General features: G+C 42.6%; 1 long non-coding RNA gene and 1 pseudogene across 1 annotated transcript; one reads left to right on the top strand and one right to left on the bottom strand.

Annotated features, from left to right (window-relative positions):
• Window positions 1-4,099: 4,099 nt before the first annotated feature.
• Window positions 4,100-4,452, bottom strand: LOC105882362 (V-type proton ATPase subunit G 1 pseudogene; annotated as a pseudogene).
• Window positions 4,453-9,982: 5,530 nt separating this feature from the next.
• LOC142865915 (uncharacterized) lies at window positions 9,983-12,333 on the top strand. The gene is made up of 3 exons (XR_012916004.1): window positions 9,983-10,234; window positions 10,879-11,665; window positions 11,761-12,333. It is a non-coding gene; the product is annotated as an uncharacterized LOC142865915 (long non-coding RNA).
• The last annotated feature ends 677 nt before the right edge of the window (window positions 12,334-13,010 follow it).

Raw genomic sequence — 13,010 nt, 5'->3', positions numbered from 1 at the left:
GGATAGAGCTGGAACCCATTCTACTAAGTGACCTGGATTTTCAACAGCCCTCATGATCTATTGAAACTCCTCTCTGAGGTCAACAATGGTTTTTTAATTCTTCATGTCCTGCCTTAAGAACTCACTAAGTGCCAGGCCCAATGTCAAACACTTAAGATGTATATCTCATTGTTGCTGCTACCTTCACTCCTCCCCCAATGCAGCATATTCCTTTAAATCTCATGATCCAAGCCTGAAACTCTACTTTCCATCCTATCATATCCAATTCATTAGCAAGGATACTTTTGACTCTGTTACTGAAATACATTTTGAACCTCTATTGTTTTCTTTATCTCCACTGCCAACACTTTTGTTCAGGTCACCATCATCTCTATCCTTTTCATTGTTGTTCCTCCCCCAACTCACTTGTTCTAGTGCAGTCTATTTTCTATATAGCAGCAATAATGAGCACATTAAAGCTCAAGCCTCTGCTAGAATTGGTGGCTCATGCCTATAATTCTAGCACTTTGGGAAGCTGAGGCAGGAGGATTGTTTGAGGCCGGGACCTTAAGACCAACCTGGGGAACATGGCAAGACCCCTTTCTATAAAAAATAGAAAAATTAGCCGGGCATGGTGGTGCATACCTATAGTCCCAGCTACTCAGGAGGCTGAGGCAGGAGGATCGCTTGAACCCAGGAGTTTGAGGCTGCAGTGAGCTATGATGACGCCACTGCACTCTAAATCAGGCAACAGAGAGAGACCTTGTCTCAAAACAAAATAAAACAAACAAAAAATAGCTCAAACCAGGCAACTCCACTGCCCAAAACCTTCCAAGGATTCCTAGCACATTTAGTATAAAATCAACACCTTTAACCAAAATGGTCTATGAAGGTCCTGCTAGCCTCTCCCTAGTTTTCTCCTCTCATCTCATTCTACCCTCCTATATGCTTAGACCACATTGGTTTCCTTTGAGTTCTGAGAACATACTTTCCCATCTTGGGGCCTTTGTGCATGCAGCCCCCTCTGCCTGGAATGTTCTTTTCCTTTGTTTCTTCTTGCCCTGTCAATCTCAGTTCTTCTTGGAGAGATGCTTCTCCTGCCACTCCCTCCTCATTATTCTCTTCCTCAGTGTTTTGTTTCTTTTCATAGCACAAATAGGATTTATACTTTTCCTGTTTATTTGTTTACTTGACTTTTTCCTCACCCTATGATAAGCTCTGAGGGCAGGGACACAGTCGGTCTTATTTATTGTTTTTGCCCCAGTGACGGGGATGGGGGGGGGATAGAACAGTGCTGGCACTTAATAGATGCTCAGGGCATTCAGCTCAAATGTTTCCTTCTCTGTGAAGCCCTCAGCACCATGGGAGAGTTAGAGATGCCTTCCTCTGGATTCCTATAGCAGTTTGTATAGTCATTCATTTTAAAACCTTCAGCATTTAGCACAGTGCCTGAATCATAATAGGCACTTGGTAAAATATGTGATGAATGGATGAGTGAATGAATGAAATGTTATTTTCATGGGAAAGAGTGACTTAGCTAAAAGCAGGGAGTGACTACTGAGAGGTGGATGTGAGCAATTTTTCTGAGGACAGAGGAGCCAATAGGTTTTTTGTTTGTTTGTTTGTTTGTTTGTTTTTTGAGACAGAGTCTTGCTTTGTCGCCCAGGCTAGAGTGAGTGCTGTGGCGTCTGCCTAGCTCACAGCAACCTCAAACTCCTGGGCTCAAGCGATCCTTCTGCCTCAGCCTCCCGAGTAGCTTGGGACTACAGGCATGCGCCACCATGCCGGCTAATTTTTTCTATATGTATTAGTTGCCCAATTAATTTTCTTTCTATTTATAGTAGAGACAGGGTCTCGCTCTTGCTCAGGCTGGTTTCGAACTCCTGACCTCGAACGATCCACCCGCCTCAGCCTCCCAGAGAGCTAGGATTACAAGCGTGAGCCACTGCGCCCGGCCGCCAAATAGGTTTTTAAAGATGGAAGTGTGAATTCACTTCTGAAGCTAGATAGCTCCTTTATTTTTGGAAGAAAAATACTTTTGGGGAAAAAGCTACTGAGCTATACAAATGTGAAACAAATTTTGGAAGTAAAATACGTTGGGGGGAAAAGCTATTGAGCTATACAAATGTGAAAGCTTCTTTTTTTTTTTTTTTTTTTTTTTTTTTTTGCGACAGGGTCTCACTTTGTTGCTCAGGCTGGGGTAGAGTGGTGTGATCACAGCTAACTCCAGCCTCAAACTTCTGGCCTTGGGTAATCTTCTTGCTTTGGCTTCATGAATAGCTAGGACTATAGGCACGTGCCACCACACCTGGCTAATTTTTTCACTTTTTCGTAGAGACAGGGTCTTGCTTGTTGCTAAGGCTGGTCTTGAACTCCTGGCCTCAAGAGATCCTCCTGTCTCGGCCTCCCAAAATGCTGGGATTATAGATATGAGCCACTATGCCCAGTCAAAGCTTCCTTTTTGAAATGGGAAGTTTGGAGACAAGGAGACTATTCTGCACAATTAGGGAAAAGGTTCTTTTTTCTCTGTGGGTTGAGTTATAACTGCACATTGCTTCTGTTTAGAAAAATTGTTTTTGTTCTCTGTGGATACTCATGTAAGTGTGCTAAATTCCAAGGAGGGAGATATATACCTGGCCGCTGCATCATGGCATAGGAGCAAGGGCTAAAGAGAGAAATGGCTTGGCTCATGCCATCACAGATAATAATCCAGTTTTGACTTTTTGTTTGTTTTGAACTTTGCCATTGTCGTGTTTTTTTGTTTTTAATTTTTTTTTTGAGACGGAGTCTCACTCTGTTGCCTGGGCTAGAGTGCTGTGGCGTCAGCCTAGCTCACAGCAACCTCAAACACCTGGGCTCAAGCAATCCTTCTGCCTCAGCCTCCCGAGTAGCTGGGACTACAGGCATGCACCACCATGCCCGGCTAATTTTTTCTCTATATATTTTTAGTTGTCCAGCTAATTTCTTTCTATTTTTTAGTAGAGACGGGGGTCTTGCTCTTGCTCAGGCTGGTCTCAAACTGCTGACCTCGAGCGATCCTCCCGCCTCAGCCTCCCAGACTGCTAGGATTATAGGCGTGAGCCACCGCTCCCAGCCTGCCATTGTCTTGTTATTCTAAATCTTTAATTAATTTTAAGATTCCCTGCTCTTGAGAATGAAGGGATGGGCCTGAATTTACATTTGGGACAAGGGAGAATAATAGTTTGGGAGAAGAAGACTTCAAGCCGGTAAGAGCAATGGTATGGGGCCAGGCCATTAGTAAGGAGGAATGTGGCCACTAGGCTAGATTTCTGAAACATGTGAGCCTTAATTTGGAGGTATTCTGCAAAATGCTTGGGAATGGGAATCTGACAAAATATGGGCTTCTCATGGTCAAGAGGTATGAGGTATCAGGGCACTAAGGCAAAAAAGAAAAAAAAATTCCAGATTGGAAAGAAAGAAGTAAGACTATCTTCATTCACAGATGATATGCTTTTTTTTTTTTTCATGACAAAGAGTCTTTACTGTTAAATGATTATCAGTACACCAAGCTATAACATGTGTAACAAGTTATTGAATTCTATCATCTAGTAATTTTGAGTAAGAGAAACTAAAAGCAGCCTAAACAATTATACTAGTATCCATTGTTTTAACCATTAGCAAGAATGGACTACTTTCAGGCTAGTTGCTGCTTCACACAGTTTACAAATAACTACTTACTACTTTTTCATAGATAAAGCCCCCAACCTTCAAGAAAGCATTAGAGAAAAAAAAATTACTTAATCCCCTTCTTTCTTCAAATAATTGTTTTGTTTTGTTATTTTTACTATATCTAAGAAAGAAAAAGTCAACATTGATATATATGGTAATTGAGCTAAAAGGCATAGGAAAACAGATAATATATACCTATTAAATTTCTAAGAAATATAAGGTAAACAGATGAAATCTTTAGATGAGCTCCCAGTCTGCACAAAGAAGCTAGATTTGCTACTCTCCAAAAAGTGAAGGGATCTACTATATCACATACAGAAATAATTTAATGCGTTTCATAAGAATATAACTTGAGTTTTTCCAAAGCTTCTTATTCCATGTGGGCATCTAAAATGCCAGTTCATGGAACAGGCATTTCTTTCTTCTCCTTCTATCCATTTATGCGGTAGTTTTCGTGTATTTCTGGTTGGATGTCACAGACAAAGGCCAAGAGGTTATCCAAGGCTTCATCTCTGTTCTGACTGAAGTAGGTCTGGAGGATGGTCATCTTCTCCTGGGTCTCCTCCACTTCAGTGCTGCAACTGCCATGTGATCCCAGTGCCGCAGCTTCCTTGGCCTTGAACTCCTTCTCCCTCTGCAGGCGGTACTGTTCAATTTCAGCCTGAGCCTCTTCTTTGGCCTGCTTCAGTAGCGGGTTCTTTCGCTTGCGGGCCTCAGACACCTTCTCGGCGGCCGCTTCTCAGCCTGCAGTAGCTGCTGGATCCCCTGTGACTGACTGGCCATGGCGGCTGCAACTCTGAAGCCAAGGCAAGCAGCCTAACTCGGCTCCAAGATCCCTTGGGTCAACTCTGATATGCTTTTATGTAAAGAAAATCCTAAGGAATCTACACACAAAAAAACTATTAGAACTAATAAGTGAGTTTAGCAAAGTTACAGGATACAAGATCAATATACAACAAATTGGTTATATTTCTATATACTAACAATGGACAATCCAAAAATGAAATTAAGAAAGCAATAACGTTTACATTTACAAATAGTATCAAAAAGAATAAAATACTTAAAAATAAATTTAACAAAAGAAGTGCACTTATATAACAAAAAGTATAAAAACTATAAAACATCATTGAAATAAATCAAAGAAGACCTAAATAAATGGAAAGACATCCTACATTTATGCATCAGAAGACTTAATATTGCTAAGATGGCAATACTTCCCAAATCAATCTACAGATTCAGTGCAAACACTATAAAAAAATCCTAGCTTGTCTTTTTGCTGAAATAGATAAACTGATTCTAAATTTCATATGGAATGCAAGAGACCCAGAATAGACAAAAAGAGCTTGAAAAAGAAGAAAATTGTTGGAGGACTCATACTTCCTGATTTCACAACTTATGACAAAGCTACAGTAATTAAGACGGTATGGTATTGGCATAAGGACAGATACATAGATCAACAGAATAGACTTGAGAGTTTACAAATTAATCCTTACATTTATGGTCAGTTGATTTTCCAAAGACTGAGAAGACAGTTGGACAATGGGAACAGAATAGTATCTTCAACAAATGGTGCTGGGACAATGGGGAATCCACATGTAAAAGAATGAAGTTGTACCTCTACCTCAGACCATATAGAGAAATTAACTCAAAATGAATCAAAGATCTAAATGTAAGAGCTAAAACTATAAAACTCTTAGAAAAAACATGTTTAATTCTTTATGTCCTTGGATTAGGCAATAGTTTCTTAGATATGACACCAAAACCACAAACAACCAAAGAAAACATAAATTAAAATTTACCTAGTCGTTATTTCAATAAAACAACTCTTGTGCTTCAAAGAACACCATCAGGAAAGTGACAGATAACCAGGAGAATGGGAGAAAATATTTGCAAATCATATATTTAGAGAAGGGACTTGTACAGAATGGTTACAACTCAATAATAAAAAGACAAACAGCCAAATTTTAAAATGGGCAAATGACCTGAATAGATGGTTCTCCAAAGAAGATATAAAAGTGAACAAAAAGCACATGAAAATATGCTTGACATCATTAATCATCAGAGAAGTGTAAATGAAAACCTCAATGTGATACCACTTCTTGACTACTAGGGGGCTATAATAAAAAAGACAGAGAATGACAAGTATTAGTGAGGATGTGAAATATGGAACCCTCACACACTGCTGGTGGGAATGTAAAATGGCATAGCTACTTTGGAGAACAGACTAGTAGTTCCTCAATAGATTAAACAGAGTTACCATATGACCCAGCAAATCCACTCCTAGGTATTTACCTGAGAACTGAAGACATATGTTCACATAAAATCTTGTACATAAATGTTCATAGCAGCATTATTCATATTAGCTAAAAAGTAGATACAACCCAAATGTCCATCAACTGGTGAATGGATAAACAGAATATGGCATATCCACACAATGGAATATCATTCCAGGAATGAAGTACTGATACATGCTATAACATGGATGAACCTTGAAAATATGCTAAATGAAAGAAGCAAAACACAAAAGGCCACACATTTATATGAAATGTCCAAGGTAGGCAAATCCATAGAGACAATGCAGATTCATGGTTGCCAGGGGCTGGGGGGAAGGGGGCTTGGGGAGTGACTGTTAATAGGTGTGAGGATTCTTTTGGGGGGTGACAAAACTATTCCAGAATTAGATAGTGGTGGTTGATGCACAACTTTGTGAATGTGTTGAAAACCACTGAACTGTACACTTTATTTATTTTTTATTTTTTTGAGACAGAGTCTCACTGTGTTGCCTGGGCTAGAGTGCTGTGGCATCAGCCTAGCTCACAGCAACCTCTAACTCCTGGGCTCAAGCGATCCTTCTGCCTCAGCCTCCCGAGTAGCTGGGACTACAGGTATGTGCCATTGTGCCTGGCTAATCTTTTCTATATATATTTTTAGTTGGCCAATTAATTCCTTCCTATTTTTTTTTTTTTTTTTTTTTGAGACAGAGTCTCACTTTGTTGCCCAGGCTAGAGTGAGTGCCGTGGCGTCAGCCTAGCTCACAGCAACCTCAAACTCCTGGGCTCAAGCGATCCTTCTGTCTCAGCCTCCCAGTTCCTTCCTATTTTTAGTAGAGATGAGGGTCTTGCTCTTGCTCAGGCTGGTTTCAAACTCCTGACCTTGAGCGATCCTCCCGCCTTGGCCTCCCAGAGTCCTAGGATTACAGGTGTGAGCCACCATGCCTGGCTGAACTGTACACTTTATAAGGGTGAATTTTATGGTATGTAAATTTTATTTTTTAAAAAAGCAATGAGTCCCAAAATGGAAATAGTACTTCCTCACATGCCAGAGAATAAGTAAGAATCTGGGCTCCAGAGGCCATAGCAAGTCCTTCTATACAGTGATAATGAGAGAGGTGGCTCCTGAGCCATTGGGGACTGAGGAGAGGTGGGCACGACTGCATGTTTGACCAGGTGGAGCAGCAGAACTGTGGGGCACTAAGATATGTGGTGAGAGCAGCAGCAAGAATCCTGGGACACAGGCAGTGCTGTGGCTGATCTGTGAGATGCACCTCTCTTTGGAGACACCCAGTGAGATATGAGAAGGAAGGAGAGTGGAAGTCCTGCCATTTGGTTCATGGGGGAATACTGAACCCCACACTTGGAGACACTTTTGAAGTGACTTGTACAGGTGCCACAAAATAGTGGAGCCTGGGAGACATTTTAGTCATTATTTAGCTACAACCATAGTTAAGAATGCTGGATCAAGGCCGGGCGCTGTGGCTCACGCCTGTAATCCTAGCTCTTGGGAGGCCGAGGCGGGCGGATTGCTCAAGGTCAGGAGTTCAAAACCAGCCTGAGCGAGACCCCGTCTCTACTATAAATAGAAAGAAATTAATTGGCCAACTGATATATATATATAAAAAATTAGCCGGGCATGGTGGCGCATGCCTGTAGTCCCAGCTACCCGGGAGGCTGAGGCAGAAGGATCACTCGAGCCCAGGAGTTTGAGGTTGCTGTGAGCTAGGCTGACGCCACGGCACTCACTCTAGCCCGGGCAACAAAGTGAGACTCTGTCTCAAAAAAAAAAAAAAAAAAAAGAATGCTGGATCACATAAAAATAAACCATCTGTTTGTAGAATGACTGCACAACATGCCTTTAGTGACAGTGATATTTCCAGAAATTATCTGTCAGATTGTTCAAGCCTAGACTATATAAAGGCAAATATTTTCATGTCATTGGATTATATTTGTTATAATCCATAATACCAATTGTACATCTTGCCTAATACAAAGGGATCCTTGTGGTTAATAATTGATTCGAGGTGATAACATTGTATAGAAAAATGGAGGTGTGGGTATGGAGGAGAGAAAAACAGGAAGAAATGACAATTTTTTTTATTTTTGAGACAGAGTCTCGCTTTGTTGCCCAGGCTAGAGTGAGTGCCATGGCGTCAGCCTAGCTCACAGCAACCTCAAACTCCTGGGCTCAAGCAATCCTGCTGCCTCAGCCTCCCGACTAGCTGGGACTACAGGCATGCGCCACCATGCCCAGCTAATTTTTTCTATATATATTAGTTGGCCAGTTAATTTCTTTCTATTTATAGTAGAGATGGGGTCTCACTCTTGCTCAGGCTGGTTTCGAACTCCTGACCTCAAGCAATCCGTCCGCCTCGGCCTCCCAGAGTGCTAGGATTACAGGCATGAGCCACCATGCCCGGCCAGAAATGACAATTTGGATTAAAAAAAACAAAGGGTAAAAATTATCCTTGGTCAGTATCATTCAAATGAACACATTTAAATCACCTGTATCTCCTCTGTTGGTAAATTTAGTGAAATCCACATCCTCTGTAACCTTCTTGTTGTTAAAAGCTACTGGCCCTAGGCGGGTGAGTAGTGCTATTGCCTGATGCTATGATACAGAGAACGGCAACCAGTTCCTTAGTCAGAAACAATCTGTTTCATTAGTCGGATTTTACCAGTATTTCAAAATGTTTTATTTTTATTGTTATCAACTGAATATTTTTTTTTTTTTTTTGAGACAGAGTCTCACTCTGATGCCCGGGCTCGAGTGCCGTGGCGTCAGCAACCTCAAACTCCTGGGCTCAAGCGATCCTCCTGCCTCAGCCTCCCAGGTAGCTGGGACTACAGGCATGCTCCACCATGCCCGGCTCATTTTTTCTATATATTTTTAGTTGGCCAATTAATTTCTTTCTATTTTTAGTAGAGATGTGGTCTCGCTCTTGCTCAGGCTGGATTCGAACTCCTGACCTTGAGCCATCTGCCCGCCTCAGCCTCCCAGAGAGCTAGGATTACAGGCGTGAGGCACCGTGCCAGACCAACTGAATATCTTTAAAAAATAAAATCCACCTATGCCTTATGAAATTTGGGTGCTACTGTGATAGACGTTCTGGAAAATGTTGAGTTACTTTCTGCCATAGCTGGGAGCCTGGATTGGCCAAATGAAGCTGTGGGTCAGGTGGCGGCTAGGAGGGGCAGGGCGGGCCACACTTGCACACTAGTCTTTTTAAAAGTGCCAGCATCTGCCGGGAAAGGAAGGATGTCACCGTACAGCATGCATCCCAGAGGGCAAACCTTGTCACCTGCTCTTCTGGATTAAAAGCAAGCATTGATTTCATCATGGTCATGATGTCAAAAATTAAACTTTAACATAAAGGTAAATATTATGGGAAAATAAAGTGTTTTCATAGAGCACAGTTGGTTTCTCTTTCATAATCTTTTCATTCTAGCTAATCTCATTTGTTAATTTTTCTTCTCTCTGTCAACCTATAAAGTTTTTTTTTTTTTTTTTTGGGTTACACGTTTACACATAATGGTACAAAGAGTTATCTACTAATTCACTTACAAACTTCCATAATATGGTGTTATTTTACCTGTTGCCCAAACTGTAGGCAGACCTGGAGAAGAGTAGAACCAAGCAAAGAGGAACCCGAAAGAAGTCTGTAATTTGGGGCACATGATGAGAGTCTTATTCATGAGGGCATTCACGGATGGGACAACAGTATGAGCAGCACAATTCTCCCTGTTGGTTTGTGTGTAGAGGAACGGAAACACACGGTGTTTGGAGCTGGAATACCTAGATTGCAGTTTCTACTCAGCCGCTTCCTAGGGATGTGACTTGACCTTTTCAGTGTGTTTCGCCATTTATAACATGGAGATCGATAAATGACACCTGCTTCATAAAGTGGTGAGGCTTAAATGACGTTATGTGTGTGAAAGCACATTTTTCATTAAAGCTCTGTGTGTGTGTGCATGTCTTGTCTATACCATTGCTTTCTTCTCTTTTCTTCATTGCTAAGGGCATCCTGATTTTATGTGGGGTATTTGATCTTAGCTAATCATTTCTATTCTATTCACTCTCTGCAGTTTATTTATTTTCTTAGTTTCCTTTGCAGCCGTGAGAGCCAGTTCCAGCCAACAAGATGTAAGGGGAAGTCAGCCGAGGGTTTCTGGAAGTTTCCTTGTTAAGAAGAAAAGCTGCTGCTCCCACCACCACTGCTGTTCCTTTTTGTTTGGATGCTTAGGAAAGATCCCAATTCTTGGAGCAGTGGCAGCCATCTTAGGGACATGAGGTAAGAAGCATGAGGATAAAAAGCAGACTTGTTGAGAGTAGAGGAACTGGGAAGAGCCTGGTGGTTGTTTTCTTTTTTTTTTTTTGACTTCATGGAATTTCTGAACCATCTTAGAACTCTCTTCCCTTCAGGTTCCTAGGTTTGTGAGATGATTAAATGACTGATACCAAACTTATATGTGTTTATGTGGGGCATACACGTGAGGGTGGTACCTTGAGGGCACTGTGGTATCACAGGAAAGAGCACTAAATTTGAGAGTCAAAAGCTGGAGATAACTGGTTCTGAATTAACATTCTGAGCTTTGACTTACTGATCTATAAAATGGGAATAATACCACTTAACCCACAGGGCTATTGGGAGGGCTAAATTAAATAATACAAATAGAAGTCCTTTGCAACTGAACAAGGGCTGTATAGATGTAAGATGTTGTTGGATAGCCTACTTCTCTTAGTGGAGAATGAATGAAGGTGCGCAGGTCAGAATGACTTAAGTGAATTTTGTTCTTGCCAACACGCCCCACCCCCTGCCCCTCTTTGGTGATCTCCACTGAGACATGCTGAAAGGTCTCAAGCTACCCCCTCAATGCCCAGCACCCTCTAGCTCCCCATTTTCCACACTTTGAGAGTCTTTGTTTCTTTTTACAGCTTCTTCTCTCATCTCAATCCTCCAGACAAGAAATGGACTCCTCTTGTGCCCTATGCCCTCGGGCCCAGTTAATTGTTGCTCATCAACCTGATATGTGTTGGTGTACGCCAGGGACTTCCTCTATTGTCCTTCCTACACAGCAAGTGTCTGTTTTTATGAGGGCCTTAAACTGACCAAGTGACAATAGTAATAGGAATTTCAGGGGGCTATGGCAAGAGGTCAAGGAAAAGCACTTGTCATCTTGGTGCTTCTGGGAGACCCCAGTTGGGAGGGCTATTCAGTATACAACTATTCCCCTCTCTGGGAAGGATCTAATCCACAGGGGTGAATCTCAGTGGCCTCCTCTGTGCTAGGTGACCTTGCCCGTGGCCAGGAGTGGGTGATTGATTCAGGCTGGAGCAATCAAAACCCCAAGGTCTTTAAGATTGGAGTTGGGGAAATAGATTCATCACTCTAGTCATATGTGAGTTCCTGGTTCTGGTTATTTCTAAGGCCCACCTACACCTTTGCCCTTCCTGTAGCAATATGAAACCTTCCCAGTGAACCCTTTTGTCTTGCCTCAACCCCAGGTGCTGAGACAAGGACTTGGTTGCAGGTGGTTTACTTGGGGGATAATCCCAGAGAACACAGCGAGGGAGTGGAGAAGTGAGACAAGGAAAGGAGAAAGCCAATACGGGTATATTAATGAGCAGATCCCAACTGTGGGCAACTGGGGCTCAATCCTGCTGGGGACCTCTGGGAAACTGTAGACCACACCTTGGAATCATCTGCCCAGAGGACAGTGAGGTGGGGACATTTATCACCTGATTTCCATCCCCATTGGTTGAGGTTTGTCGCTAGGGGTGTTCCTCCCTGGCACTTATGGGTCACGTCTGCTGCAGCTGGATGACAGGGAGAGCCCCAGTGCAGAGAAGGAGGAAGCTGACAGTGTACTGGGAATTGTCTACAGTTGCAGGAGAACTCAGGTGAGCAGAGCCCATACTGAGAAAGGCATTGACAGTGCCTGCCACACCCTCTCTGGCCTTAAACTAGTTCACTTTTGGGTTTCTGTCACTTATGACCAACAGAGCCCTGGTTATGCAGCTCACCTGAGATCTTCCTACAGAGGCAGCCATGCCCCCAGTGGGTCAGCCCTGTGTGCAAGGCATTGTTGCCAGGAGCAGTTTCCTCAGCATATACACCATCGGTGGCTACTGATGTGTCGCTGGGGCAAAAGGACCGGACAAAATGTATGAGTTGACTGCAGGGCAAGGAGTCAAAAATGGCTCATAATTATTGTTGGTCCATGGAGTGATGCCATCTTTTGTTTGGTGGAGAGGTCTGAAAACATGGGAATAGCCAAACACTTGGGGAAGTATTAAGATGCTCACTATATTCTCTTCTCCAATGTACAAATAGCTCATTTTTGGCACCATATGATCTCAAAACATGATGCCTAAACTGAATTTTTTTTTTTTTTTTTTTTTTGAGACAGAGTCTCGCTCTGTTGCCTGGGCTAGAGTGTCGTGGCGTCAGCCTAGCTCACAGTAACCTCAGACTCCTGGGCTCAAGTGATCCTTCTGCCTCAGCCTCCCGAATAGCTGGGACTACAGGCATGCGCCACCATGCCTGGCTAATTATATATATATATTTTTAGTTGTCCAGCTAATTTCTATTTTTTTAGTAGAGACAGGGTCTTGCTCTTGCTCAGGCTGGTCTCAAACTCCTGAGCTCAAACGATCCGCCCGCCTCAGCCTCCCAGAGTGCTAGGATTACAGGAGTGAGCCACCGCACCTGGCCTAAACTGAATTTTAAAGACATGATTCTTTTAATCAGCACATGAATAGAACTTAATGGTGAACCCCAAACTAAAATGAACCGCAATTATCTGCTGACCTCCTAAACTCCCAGAAAGTTGGTTTTCTTTTCACAGACACGAAAACGGCCAACTGCTTTCCATCTGAACTGCATTCAGCTACAGGGAACAGAAACCTGACTTCAGGGACTCATACAAATCCGAGCTGCTTTTGCTCATAGAGCAAGAAGACTGGCAGGCCACGGTTGCTGGTAAGAGTTCAGTGGCTTGAGCATGCTGTCAGCAACTCAGACGTGGGGCCCACTTTCATCCAGTGGATGGATTTTAAGTCTGTCT

The sequence above is a fragment of the Microcebus murinus genome, chromosome X (genome assembly GCF_040939455.1).
Source record: "Microcebus murinus isolate Inina chromosome X, M.murinus_Inina_mat1.0, whole genome shotgun sequence".
NCBI lineage: Eukaryota > Metazoa > Chordata > Mammalia > Primates > Cheirogaleidae > Microcebus > Microcebus murinus.
The sequence above is the reverse complement of the archived record's forward strand: the minus strand, read 5'-3'. Positions and strand labels throughout refer to the sequence as shown.